The following is a 15,406-nucleotide window of genomic DNA, read 5'->3' as shown; positions in this document are numbered from 1 at the left end:
TTTGTCTGTAATAACATGGCAGACCACGCTAAGCCCGAGAGACCGTAAAAATATGCAGGATCTAATTTGTAAATATTCGCCGACGTTTTCCTGAATGCTTGAAAAACATCCGCGAGTATCGTCACGTCCAGTTTCAAGTAGGCATCGTGATAATCGCCGAGTGTCCTACATCCTAATTTGTCCCACATCCGTTGCGCGTGTTCGTATTCATCGTCCGTGATTCCTTTCTCTCTGAGTCGACTGTAAAATTCTTTTTGAGGTGGAAGAGTGTCGTCGTTAAATTTAGAATTATCACTAACATATTCGTAAGGATAAATCCCTTTACGTCTAATCATTTCTATGTCTACGGTGGGAAAATTAGCTCTCGTTATTCTAAATTGTTCAGCCGAAAGTTTCCTTGCAAGAGCGTCCAAGCTCGCAGATAAAAATCTGTAAGAATCTAAAAATCTCATCTCCACAGTTTCGTTTGTTCCCGGAATCAATACTCGCTTGCTGACACTGATGTACCTTTCTTCATTCTCTGCTAGAATATTTATTTTTTGTCTATCATATCCAAGATTCCGAATTAAGAGATGGAAGTCGTAACCGCTGCCATTATGAAGGTATATGGGGACAAACGTAGGTTTTTGGATCTTTAGATTACACGTGTTACAGATTCCACCGATGTAGTTTCCGGTGAAGTGATTGTGGTGAAATACTTTCCGGTTCTCGTCGGTGAAACGTTGATCGCACACCGGACACGTTTCAATGTTATTGTGAGATTGAAGTTCATCGCTGGATAATGGAAGCATTGGTTTCGATTCGCATAAGAGGCTGCCAATGGTCTCAACCTCTTCAACCATCTTTTCAAAAAAAATGTTTGATTACGTCTGGTCCTCGGTAAACGTACGGTTCATCTATCCTATCCTGTCGCACGACAACGTATCCGAAACTCGAGGCTTCGTGCAACTGGTACGGTGTTGTGGATGAAAGTTCGGGGTCTGGTTCGCAGTACGACAACGGTTTGAGAAAAGACTCAAAATCAGCAATGATGATTGCGGGATGTTCGAACAATGCCTTATGCATCCTAAATTCTTCGACCTCTTTTGATTTCGGCATCAACATGCAAGTCGGTCTGTTGTCACCGCAGTAAATTTTATGTTCGGCAAGTTTCTCGATAGCAATCTGACGTCCGGTGTAATTTCGATAATCGACTTGTTTTCGATCGTCGAACGTGGTTAGGCATCTCGGGCAAACTTCGATGTGGTTTGCATACTTGGTAGTTTGACTTCTGACCAAACGTGATAGAGAACGAATTAGCGTGTAGTGATGAACATCCTCGTTTGAAATTAGAAGAAGATTAATCACACGAGCATCGTCATCGTCGATATCGCTTATCCTGACGGGATGCACGACATGTTTATCTGACGTGAAGGAATACACATTAATAGCGATGCGTTTTCCTGCACGATTTTCGAACTTTGTTATATCCGACAATGTCACCGGGTATTCGATGCCAGACATTACACTTTCAAACTCGGACTCGTATTGTTTGTAATTAGAAACTTGTTCTGGATGATTTGACCAATGAACAGGATGCAGTGCAGCCAATATACACCAGAGAAAACACTTGTTATCGCTGTTCTGTATATTTAACACAGCCCTCTTGTGTTGAATGTTCGGTGGAAGAGGAACGTAGCTGGAAGCGCGAAGAGGCGAGAATCGGTTCACGTAAACGGTTAACGTGTGAGGACTTCCACACAGAGACCATCCCGACCCTTTAGCCTCGAAACCGTCGTGTTTCTTAACCAGCTCGTTGGTAACTTTATAATAGAAGTTGTCCAAATTTTCGACGTCAGCAAAATAAAGTGTCTGGTTTTTTGTACGATGATAAAAAATACTCGTTGTGCCATCAACTTTCTCGTATTCGGAAAACAGAACAACGTATACTTTTATAGAGTTGTTTTCAAGTTTATCTTTCAAAATATTTAGTACAGATATTTTCGTTTCATCCAAGAAACTAAGGATGTCACGGCCTGGTTCTGACTTAATTGAAAAATCCTGGAGTTGGTCGTTGAATGCAGATCTAATTGGTTTGCGTTCATTAGATAATTTAATTTGCTTGGAAGTGGAAGCTTCCGTTTCTGGATCATCGATTTTCCTTTTCGATGTTCCTCGTTCGGTCGATGGTTTGCAAATTTTGAGGTGTTTACTTAAATGTGTAATGCTGATCATCTTTCCGCATCGAGCACAAGGCTTAGAAGGTAACGAACGATTAATTCTCGAACCTGTTTCGCTACATCTTGCCCTGTGTTTGCTAATATTAGTTTTAGATATTAATTTTTTGCAAGTAACACATTCGATCAAACTGGTGGATTCCATTATGCTTTCTCAGATCACACAAACCAAAAAAATAATTTCCAGGTATGTTATTTTATATGGAATTTCTCGGGGTGATTACAAAACTCAAAAAAATCAATCTATACTGTGAATACAATTTTCAAGTATGTTATTTTATATAGAATTTCTTGGGGTGATTACAAAACTAAAAAAAAAAAAAAATCAATCTATACTGTGAATAGAATTTCAGGTATGTTATTTTATATAGAATTTCTCGGGGGAACAGATCGTCACGAGCATCGTGTGGCCCACGGCGAAGGCTTACCTGGAGTTCGTGGAAAGGCACGCGACTCAATTCGATCTGGGGAGGAAGCTCGATCTGTCCGCCCCGTTGGCTAGTTTCAAGAGTGATTGCATCAACGCTCTAGCTTGGCGTCACACGTTTTCGAGAAGGTTTTTTCGGAAAGGATCCGGCCAGGTACCTGCGAACGATTTTTACGAATACCGTCTGCGACAGCCACGTTTTGAACGAATTTACGTGGACGACCCAGCATCGTTTCCACACGCATTACTTTCTCGGCTGGGGTCTGATCTATCGATTCTGCTGCATCATCCCAACCTTCTTCATCATACACTGCAACATCAATTACTTGGTGCTACACTACACGGTTCTGGAAAACAAGTTGAACGTTCTGAAAGATTTGTACCACGACGTGACCGAAACTGATGCGTTCAAAACTCAATTTCTGCGCCTCCTGAGGACGGAAAAAAAATATCGACCCAATACAAAACCTTCGAACGTACGATCCTGCCGGATAATTTTCGTTTCCACCAGATCGTTGAGGGTGGTGGTGGTGGTGGTGGTGGCGGCAGCAGCAGCGATCAACAGCACAACGTGTGGTCTTGGGCCACGTACATCGATTCTCTCAACCTGGATGCGAGCAAAGAACGTTACTTCCCCAAAAAAGATTCCGCGTTCGTTCGGGAGCGTATCGAGCGCGTGAACTGGGTAAAGATCCCTTCGCCGTGGGTCGACGTCGTGCGAACGCTCTTTTCTTATTTTCACATGAAAGATGATCGCAATTTCGGAGCCAGGCGATTATTTGGAATCGAGGCAAACAGCGACAATACCGTTAAAGCGGTCGTTTCCCCGAAGTTAGGCTTCAGCTTGATCCTCGACCAGATAGACCAGCAGGAGAACGTTGCATGCTGCTTGCTCCATTTCGTCCCGGGCAACATTCGCATAGAATTCTCCTGCTGCGACGTACCTGACTCGTGCTGCGAATTTTGCCACACGATGTGTTTCCTGCAGACGCTGAGCAACACAACCCCACGACGCTCATTTCTTCGGATTTGAAAGTTACACTCGTCGGCACCGAACCTTCCTCGCTGCAACCCACCACGAACAATTACAGAGTATGCCAAAAATTGCCGCGCCTGGTTTAGGTCGTCGTCCGACGTCGATGCTGCAAATAAAAAAAATGATAGGTCACTGAAGATCGTAAAAAAAAAAAATAATCGTAAGATAGGTTAAGTTATGTCACGTAAGATCGTGATCGAGTATGATGTTGGCAACATTGCGAGAAAATAAGGCTTGTGTCTTACAAGAGCAAACCATTAAGTCGAGCCCCGCCCCCAACTTTCGGTTGGTGAACTCTCTCTCTCTCCCATTTGGGTCTACTACAGTTCGGTGTGCAAATAAAAAGAATAAAATGATAGGTTAAGTTATATCACTGAAGATCGTAAGATAGGTTAAGTTATATCACGTAAGATCGTGATCGAGTGAGGTGTCGGCAACACTGCGAGAAAATAAGGCTTATGCCTTACAAGAAAAAAAACAAAACCATTAAGGCGAGCCTCACCGAGCCTCCTCACTTTCGGTTGGTGAACTCTCTCTCTCTCTCCATTTTTGGGTCTCCTAAAAAAAAAACAATTATTATTTTTGTTTGTTTGCTTGCATCACACAATACAGGCACGCGCGCATATGTGTGTGTGTGCGACAGAGAGAGAGAGGTTTACAAAGGGTCACGATATATAAACATTGGTCCCGGACTTGGAAAAAAAAATTATGATAAGGTGCATTCGTACTTCAAGGATGAGAGCACGCTGTGTGTCAGCGCAATAAATGAGGCGCGGAACGTGGAGAGAAGGCGAGTTTTTTTTGTTTTTTTTTTGAGGTTTTGGTGAACCCCAATTGGTCAAAATGAGTTTTTGATGTTTTGGTGCTGTTTTCTTCGCTGCGAAACATCGTCAGCGCAATAAATGAGGCGCGGAACGCGGAGAGAAAGTGAGTTTTTTTTAACCCCACTTGGTGACGTTCAACCGGGGCACCTGCACTACTAGCATGTAGAGGCTCTCGTGTAGTTTAGCACGTAATAATAAAAAAAAGGATAGGTTAAGTTATATCACGTAAGATCGTGATATACCTACCAAGTGTGAGTGGGAAAAAAGGGAAATTTTACTAAAACATCGCTAAACGCTAAAACATCGACAAAAAATTGTCAAAATATGTTAAAAACTAATATTCAATTGATAAAAAAAGAGGCTACAAAAGGCCTCGTACCAAGTGCGAATGGGAAAAAAAGGGAAAAAAGAGAAATTTTACTAAAACATCGCTAAACGCTAAAACATCGACAAAAATTGTCAAAATATATCAAAAACTGATATTCAATTGATAAAAAAAGAGGCTACAAAAGGCCTCGTACCAAGTGCTGCGTTGAAACAATCAATTAGCACTACTAGTATATGCAGATGACATAATACTAATAGCAGATACAGATAATAAGGTACAGGAGGCGGTTACAGAGTGGGCAGAAGTACTAAAGGCTAAAGAAATGACGGCAAATGCAAAGTGATAGAAATAGGAGGAACGGAAGAGGTAATGGAAAGAATACACATAATGTGCAATGGAATAGAACTGGAGCAGACAGAAATATACGAGTATCTGGAAACAATCATAAATCAGACAGGAAGAATAGAAGAGGAAGTGATGAATAGAGTAAGGAAATCTAACAATGCATACTACCAGCTAAGCCAGACAATTTTCGGATAAAGGGGAAATAGATACCAAAACTAAACTACAAGTGTTTAGGTTAGTAGTGGAACCAATTTTATTATTCGGAAGTGAAAGCTGGCCAGTAAGAGGAAAAGAAGTAAGACGCAAATAATAGTTGGTAAAACAAGAAGAGATAGATTACGTAATGAAAGAATTAGAGAAGAATTAAATCAGAAGCCAAGAAAAGAATCTGATACGAAGACAATTAAAATGGTTCGGACATGTAGTAAGAATGGACGAAGATAGAAAATCTAAACAATTTATGGAAGCTAGAACAGAGGTAAGGAGAACAACAGGCAGACATTCGAAAAAGGAATAGAAGAAATAGGACAAAGAAAATGAAATGGAATAAGAGAATTGAAGAGGGTCGCAAAGGAACGGGAGAGATGGAAGGAGTGCATGGAGGCAACCCCGACGCTATGAGGCAAAAGGGGAAAGATGAAAAAGAAAATAATGAGCACCTACAAATCAAGTATGGTAGATGATGTAACTGTATAAATTGTTATATAGGAATTAATACATTGTTGTTTTCTGGTCGTTCACCGCTCCAAACGTTTCACCTAATATCTTTCATTCAATAAACAGAAAGATTGAAAATACGAATTGTAACTTTCCAGGCGTTCTCGGGTTACCAGGATCCCCTGAAGTTGAGAGAAACGTGTACGCTCGAATCCCTGGAAGCTAACGCCGATTTAACTTTGCTGGTAACCCGAGAACACATATTAAAAAGATAGGTCTATGCAACCGCATATTCACGTTGATTGTAAGGAGAGTATCTACTTTCTGTAGCATTTCATCGTCATTTAGATGTTTTTAAAATGAAAGATGGACACAAGAAAAGGCTAGCTGTAAACCCTATGAAACACCTCTCCTGCTTATTTCGCTGATATGTAAAGCTTTGCCACATTTCAACCAGAAAAGTCACGTAGTGCAGAATGTCCGAGAAGTTAGGTATAGACACTCAAGAAGAACATCCATGGTGAGTTTGTCAGTCAACACGAATCGTTTATCCCTACAGTTTTCATAACATTAAGTAACTACAATTTTAAAGTTACAGTTAAACATCTGTAACCTAAAGTAAGCAAATTATCTGCGTGGTAAGTTCCAGTGTAAATATCGATATTCTAAGTAATAAAAATATATTCTCACGTCCTTCTATGACATGATTCAGAGAGATTGTGTACAGAAATTTCAACAGATACCCTTGAATATTTTAGCAAGGGGACAGATTAAGGAAAGGGAATATCGTCTAGACAGGAAGTGACAAAATCAAGCTACATGATGGATTCTATGTTTTTTCATGCACCATGTGTAAACACAAGAGATATTCAATCCTGAAAAATTCTGTTGCCCCATTCCGTGAAATACGCTAAGAATAACCCCTTGAGGACTGAGGACAAAAATGGGAGAAACTTCCTCCTATCTGGTGTTTGCACAGACCAGAATAATTGGGTGACGTCGTCGTTATTAATGTCTTCTGTCAGCGAGGGAGGAGAATAGGCCCCGAATTCCTCCGCTCTGAAAAATAATAATTCCGTTTCTAGTCTAATTTTATCTTGTCATCCTTTGGCTTCCTCTTCAGCGTTTCTCTTCTTCCTGTAGCATTATTACATTGCTCTGGTTAGCAGAGAGCTTCCACTATGAACGCACAATTTTTCATAACTACCTCGTTAGTATTCAAGGCTTTAACATTTCCTTAACTGCAACGGGGCGACGTAAAATAATGGATGATGTAATTTTTCGCATGATGCAGTGAAATGTTCTTTAAGCTGTACAGCGCGATATCTATGAGCGACGATAATGAAAGGTAAATTATATTAACTACCTATGGTGTTCGACAATTTATATTTGTTTTTGTTTGACCCATTTTTGCTAAAATGTTTGTCTTGAGTAATATTAATTGTCCACCTAATAGCCCCGTCTAGTTGGCTGCACTTTTTGACACTCGGTGCAGTGCAGGTGTATCCGGTGTCAGGGTGGTGCAAGGAAATGACGTTCAACCAACTAGACGGAAAGCGGTGTTCAAGTTCAGAAGATTCAACAAATGCCTGTCTGCTGCTTTAAACTGTCATTTCATTAGTTAACACGCACCACGTGACCATACACCAACCAACTAGACGCTTCGGTGCAAGGAGAGTCAAAGCGAGTCAAAAACTGAAGCCAAATAGACGGGGCTAATGGGTTTAATATTGAGCATGTTTATAAATTCAAATTGTATTATAAGTTAGCAGAATGGTTTATTGGTCCCTCTAAAGTTCTGCCTGTCCTTTCGTCCGTAACAACAAACACTATCTCATAAAAACACCAGAATTACAAAAGCAATAATTTTTGGACGGATAGACCTTGCAAATAGTAGCTATGAGGTGGGTGGTTATGGAACTTGCTATTTATCATCATTTACCCTTGACATAAATACGATGCAAACCACACGATCGTAAGTTTACTTTTCTTTGATCTGAATACAATGTTTCCTCTAGCATGTGTAAATAGACACCCACAGTTTCAATGGCGTCTATATCTGTGCCAAAACTAGGTCGTGTCAAAACTAGGTCCAGTTCTAGGTGTTTTATGTCAGTTTTGGGATTTTGGGATATCACATATCAATATATCTTAGAGGGTGTATTAATTCGAAGGGGATGGAAAGTACAAGAAAGCCATGCGGCGACATTTTTAAGGAATTATTAAGTCATTACATGAACCAACAGTATGTTGAGATTTAGGTTACACAAATATGTTCACGAACATTCGTGCCTTTGTTGTTCAATGTGTAGTACAGTCCCTACCAAAAGTTTAAGACCACCAACTTTTTTCATATAAATGAATCCTCACCGAACGTTTTTGATACAAATATGGAGTGAAATTGTATGGAAGTAATATAATTTGTGAGGCATATATTGCCGAAAAATATTGGTATACGTCTTGTAGTTCTTGAGATACGAAAGTGGAAAATCGAATTTCTTAACTGAAATATCTAGCATTTTGAAGTACAGATGGATGTGTATACACGTAACCGACGTCGTTATGACATTACTGAATTTTTTCCAGTATTGTGGAACATAAACGAAGGTTTTGGCGCAAAAAAATCCAAAAATCTTTTCTCGTGTTTTATATTTTTTTCTAAAATTCGCCAAAGAAATAAAAATACCGAAAACTGAGAGGTCTTCAGATAACAGTATCTTCCTCAGCTACTGTGTTGGACTGAACAAAATTCATCAGTCATTAGTTGAAATTTGCGTCAATAGTGCTGTGTGGCTTTTACGCACACACCTGCAAAAGGGAAATATTTATATAAAAGTGTATTTCTTTGTAAATGCTCTGGGCTAGGTTACTTTTTGCTCGATAGTCCGGGAAGCCAACGGCTGGGTTTTCTCAACGGCTTCCCCGTTTGAAAGATAACAATAGGACCTTGCCTTGGTGGTTGGGGGCGGGTTATTTGTCGGAGATATACATACCGGTTCCGACTTGTTACGTTCTCTCATATCCCAGATGGAGGGAGGCCGTTTTTATGGATGTATAGAAATACACACAGAGTGAGCGCCGTAGTTTAGGGACCACTGCGTGATGAACTGCGGGGCGAGTTAGCGCTATGGTAAATAGTGCGCTCGTAAAGTCAAGTCTTGATAAGTGCATTTCTCTGTGTGATGAGGCAAAAGGCAACAGGGATCAGTTGAATAAATATTGTAAATAAACAGAAAAATACGTGAGACGTAATTTCTTGCCAACAGAATGCCAGTTTCTTTACAACAATAGATGGCGCAGAAAGACATATCTCGAGTAGCAGCAGATTTGAAGATTCCACTAATAAAAGGGTCTCAAAGATGACCATTTCGCGTCGTCTGGGGGAATGTGGACTTGCGTAATACGCTCCTCTCAAAAGCTATTTCTCAACAATGCACATAAGAGAAATTGTGTGAACTGGTGCAAAAATAAAATAAACTCGTCCATGGAACATTGGAGTAAGGTCCGTTTTATGGATGAATCGAAATTCGTGCTGTACAGATACCGAAAGTGAGAGTTCGGAGGACAGCAACCGAGAAACTTCTCCCCGAATGTCTCGTGCAAGCTGTTCAGGGTGGGGTCAATTTGTCATGATCTGGAGATGCATGTCTGCTGCAGGGACAGGGATGTTGAGATTCATTCCTGGCTCCATGGATTCACGAGAATACATCGAAACAATGACAGATAACATGTTTCCATCCGTCCAGAAGCTGCACAACGGGTACTTCGTCTTCCAGCAGGACAACGCGACTTGCCACACGTCAGCAGCAACAATGGCTTGCATTCAAGCGAGGGAAATCCCATTGTTGCCTTGGCCAGCACGAAGTCTGGACCTGAATCCTATAGAAAACCTATGGACTACCCTTGGTATTCGTGTAGCCAGACGCCAGCCAAGGAATGTCCAGGAACTTCGTGAACAGATCTCCGAAGTATGGAATGAGTTTACGCCCCAATAATGCCAGAAATTGGTCCGCAGCATTAGAAAACGTGTGCAAATGTGCTTGAAACTTAAAGGTGTAGCAATTCATCTAATTTCAAGATGAATGTTTGTTTCCAAGTATATTTTCAATGTTCAGATTTAATGATTTTACAACTTGTGCCTTTAGTTGCATCTATTAGTTATAAGTGCATTAATATGCCCTTACACTTTCTTGATCTTGATGAACCTTTGAATAACATTACATAATAATTCCAATTTTGTATTAAAGTATTTATTTCATGAAAAGCACTCGCAAATGTACTCTTCTGTTTGTCTGAAAACACATGACAAGGTGGTCTTAAACTTTTGGTACTGACTGTAGTATTTTCCTTTAACCCTTGCTTACCCACGCCGTACGAGAAACTTACTTACCTCGGGGGGGGGGGGGGGCACAGACCCACACATTATTTTATCACTAAAATTGAAGAAACGATATTGTTATTCAATAACTGCTTCCTTTGTTGATTATGTATGTACAGTTATTAATTAACTATAATTGTATATTTCCACTGACATGAGTGTCTGGAATTACGCGCATTCAAATATGGCTGGTGATACGCCCACCAAGTGCATTTTGCCTCCTGCATACATTACGTTTTTGTTTTTACGAACAAGAGTAATACAGAAATATTGGGAACACCCTGAGGAACAGTGTAATTTATTTTCATTTTTTATAATAAATTGTCGAAGTATGAAAATAGAACAAATTGACGTTACCTCGGGGTAACCTAGGGTTAATTTTACGTAAGTGTTAGAAAGCCTGAAGTATTAAAATTGTGGGTAAGTCAACATAGAACAAAAATGATCAACAAAAAAACTGTAGTCACTGCGTAGTCCACTCCCCTCCCTCTACACAGACTGCCCCTGACAGAAATGCTGCCTCGTTATTTGATACAGCGAGTGAGCACAGGGGAGGTCAGAATTAAACTGGAGTGGCCGGGATGCGCCCACAACACGTACATGTCAATAACGTCACGACAAGGCTTAATGAGCAAGGACATGTCGGATTTAGGTCTCGGAGAAAATCCTGTTAGTTACAACTTTCGGGGACCGGAGTTTAGCAGCGAATTCTGCAACGGGTACAAAGGAGATGGGAATTCCTCAGAATTATCACAGAATATACTCATTGAGATGAAAAAATATTCACCACGGTGTTGATTTCGAATTTGTACAAACTCTATATGCCTTGGCGAGATCAATGCCCTTTAAAACCTCCGATTCTATTATTTTTTCCATCACTCTTTCGATTGCCCATCCACATAACCGTGAATAACTTGTAAACGTAAAAAAAGTGTCTTCAAATAAGAAAAACGGAAAACTTTACAATTCATCTGCAGTTGTAGTTTTACTGTTGTAGGCTAACAAGAAAGTGACCTTCCATACAGACCACTTTTTTACTTATGATTTAATTATTTCCGTTTTTTGTTTTAACTAATCCAGAAACTTTTAAACTCTGACAAAGTTAAAAGGTATCTTGCAAAATATTGTAACTAAGACCAAAATATCAAAATGGGTTTTCACAGTGAATGTAGACTCAGCAGAGGATCTTAATAAGACACTGAACAATGCCCTTTTCCTGGATACAAGAAGAAAACCAACTGTAATCATCTATGAGTCTATCTTTGATCTAACACAACACTTTTTACTTTTTGACCTTTTAGACTTCTAAGAGCATACTTTCAAACCCGGATCTTCTATATGGTACCGAATGTTAAACTCTTCGTCAACATGATAAAACTAGAATAATTGTTACAATGACATTTTGTGAGGTTTCGTACAGGACCAATTTACAAGTGAAGAAATCCTAGACAAATGGAACGTCGAATCAATTGTGGAAGAAATTAAAAAATATCAGGTAAAGTAGAAGGAGCATGCTCTGAGGATGCCAGATAGTCGTTTGCATCGCAAATTATTAAATTACAGGCCAAAAGGAAAAAATAAATTTAGGAATACCATATCTCATATGGAATGATCAATTGTTGTGATATCAGAACGGGAGACCTGCAAGAGGAAGAAGAAGAAAAAGAAGTAGATAACATACTAACATTGATTTTCGTACATTTTATTATTATTATTATTATTTATTTACCAGTCGCCTATAACAGCGCGAATGCTCCAATTACAATAAGCATTACAATTTGCTATATACAATATAATTTATATAAATATATAATACATGGTACAAACACATAGTAATTATTACACAAAACCTTAGATAGAAACGAATACAAAAAGTTATACAAATACAAAAGTTACACAAATACAAAAAATTAAATATATATATTACAAATTTTGAAAAGAGGAGAAAACTAAAGAACAGAAGAAACAAAACATAAAAGAGTAAAAAACTATAAAAGCTTGAGAATAATAAAGAAATTATACGAATACCACTATTTAAATAACAAACAGGAATAATCAATACAAAGCACAAGTTCAAATTTGAATTCGTTTATATATATACACAATTTAAAAAGCTATAAATTATATTTGAGACTATAAATATATCACTCTAGAATTGGATCTGTTTTATTTGTATATTATATCTAATATGTTATTTAAACTATATAGAAAGTTTTCTGATAGTTTTAGCAAGGCGGAAAGTTGAAGAAGAGTTTTCACATGCTGAATACATCAGTTTTCTTCAGAATATATATGGAGAGATCTTTATAGATCAATTTCATTTTTATCAAAACATATATTGTATCACGACAAAATTGAAAAACACATGTTACTCAGCCTCGCTCTCCTCATGATTCCCTTCCAGGTATCTCTAGCATTATGTATCTAAGTCTTATCATGCTAGTCGATCTGTTACAAAGCTTGATGTTTTATAATTGGACATTTGAAAAGCTTTCGATAAAATAAACCATTTCCATGCTAACTTTCACCATTTGCTTCAAGACTCTAATTGGACAATAAGAGCGCCTCGTCGATTCAACGAAAATACTTGTATTCATTGGATTTTTAAATATATCTTGCAATGATCCGAGACTGATAGAACGAGTAGAAGAAGATAATCTGAAAAAAATATGTGTTCTATTACAAATGTGATTTTTCAGGTTGCTACCTGATACAAACCTCCTTCTTTGCATTTCTCTTTTATGACTACAGAGCAAAACAGATAATGATTTTCTCCTTGAATGATGGCTTCCTTGCCAACAGATTGGATGGAGGAGAATTTCGTGGGGAAAGCTGACGCTCACGAAAGGAAAAACACGGATCCTTCAAAACATTATGCCCAGCTGTTCCCTTATTGACATATTCTAGACGTGCTGGGATATATTAAATTCACTAACGTTTTTCGCAACTGTTTTGTTTTGTCTTGAGAAAACGTACAATAAATATTATTTGAAAAATCTCTTCAGCGATCACCATACCAGTATATTTTCGAAAGTCTCGTTACTTTTGATCATTTATGAATAAAATATAACAAGTTGAAATAGTTCAAACCATTTTAAACCCCGGTATATATATATATATATATATATATATATATATATATGTGTGTGTGTGTGTGTGTGTGTGTGTGTGTGTGTGTGTGTGTGTGTGTGTGTGTGTGTGTGTGTGTATACATAATATATGCACTTTGTTTTGTTCTATTGCTTCACGTATATTGTGGTAATGCTCTACAGAAGTGTTTTATTTATTTATTTGTTTGTTAAGTGTGAAAGGTATCGTTACGTGAAGATTTCATTCCGTTGCTCAAACTGCACTCCTGGATTAAATATTATCAGGTAGATTCTATTACGGTAATCATAGATTTTTGAAAGTTTCTTATGATTATTTAACCAAGTTTTAAAAATATGTGCTTGTGACATCTGAAAATTTGTATGGGATCCTCGGAGAGACAAGACAGTGAGATCAGGATATTTATGGCTGGGTTGGTGCCCACCTGTGGCCTTGGCACTGTTATACTCAATGCACAGAATATCCTCCTGAAATCAACAATAATAAAAACTCTTCTTCGATCACGAGTGAAGATGAATATTTGGGCTGCGAGACAAAGCATCTCATTCGCCCGTTCCTTCTTAACGTATTCAACGTCACTCAAACGAAGAAAAAATCGAATATCCATGCATAATGGAGGGAAATGTCCAGCTGCCCGCTAATTTAGCAAATGTTACCAAATTGAATTTCCCCTGGCGTTGGCGGACCATTAAAAGGCATTAGTGGGATGATGTTACGGGAGACTAACTACGTCGTATTTGTTTGCTATGTTCCAATTGAATTGTCGTCGCAGAGAAATTGTTCCTCCGTGACAATGACTTGTTTGTTATGATTTATGACATCAATCGAAACCCAATGTACAAACAGAACAAGTTAATGAAGTCAGGTTTCTTTTTGTTACGGCGAAATATATTCACACTGAGTTAATGATTCACAGTTATTTGAACTCGAGAAACGTTATACGGGGTGTCGCAAAACTCTTTCAACAACGCTTGGGTGCTGGTAGATATCATAAACACAAGTAACTTTTCCCCATAAAGTTTATCTCGAAAGCGCATTGTTTCTGCGCTATAAGCGCTTAAAACCTATCCTGTACGTATGCAACCCAACACAGCAAACGCTTGCTCTGACATAACTACCAGGGGCGCGTGGCAGGGTTGCCACTAGCGTTCTTCGTTAAGAGGGACGACTTCAAAACAACAACTTGGGAGTCTTGCCTGAGCAAAATCCAAAATATTAATGTAATTTACTTACAATGTTGTAAGAAGCATTTATAAACTGACCAAGACAAATAATGGGCAGACTGAAATTCAAGATTACTCATTCCAAAATATCTCCATAATTGATTGATTGATTGATTTGGTTTATTTTAATTCACTTTTCTGCCACCTTTGGCTAATCGCGAAGATGAGGATGATATAATGAAATAACAAATGACACCAATGTTTAGGCCAGGATTTAAACCCAAGATACCGGCGCCGTAGCGAGCTGTGATAACCACATCACCACGGAGTGTTTCTTCGTTTATCATGCGATATCAACAATTGCAAGAGACTCGTGAGAGAGAGGAAATCCACGAACGAACAAATGTAAGCATGATGTGTTTGCTGCCTCGTTTCGAACACGCACACTGTAATGGTATTACAATTTACTTGAAAATTATTCCTATCAGTGCTAGCGTTATTGCTAATGGTGTTCGTCTCATAAGAAAGTAATTGCAAGGTTATTTTAATTTAATAATTGATCGATTGTTTTGATTTATTTTACTTCGCTTTTTGTGCCACCTTTGGCTAATTTGCGAATATGGGGATGGGTGATGATATGATGAAATTGATGAATGGACACTCACAAACATCTATGTCCAAGCCGGGATTCAAACCCAAGACCACTGGCATCGTAGTGCGATGTTCTAACAACTCCGCCACGTGGGTCTGCTTTTAATTTAATGAAGCAGGTCGTTTAAAAATGAATAAATTCACACATTAAAATTAGTGCTTATTAAAAGCCAAAGTCAAGAAATGCATACTTATATCAAGCGCTGAACTGTAAAGGTCACTCGTATTGCACAATGACAAAAAACAATTTTGCGAACAGCAAAAGTCTATTGA

Source organism: Lepisma saccharinum, chromosome 14, assembly GCF_977018435.1.
Source record: "Lepisma saccharinum chromosome 14, izLepSacc3.1, whole genome shotgun sequence".
Taxonomy (NCBI): Eukaryota; Metazoa; Arthropoda; class Insecta; order Zygentoma; family Lepismatidae; genus Lepisma; species Lepisma saccharinum.
This window is presented reverse-complemented; position numbering follows the sequence as displayed.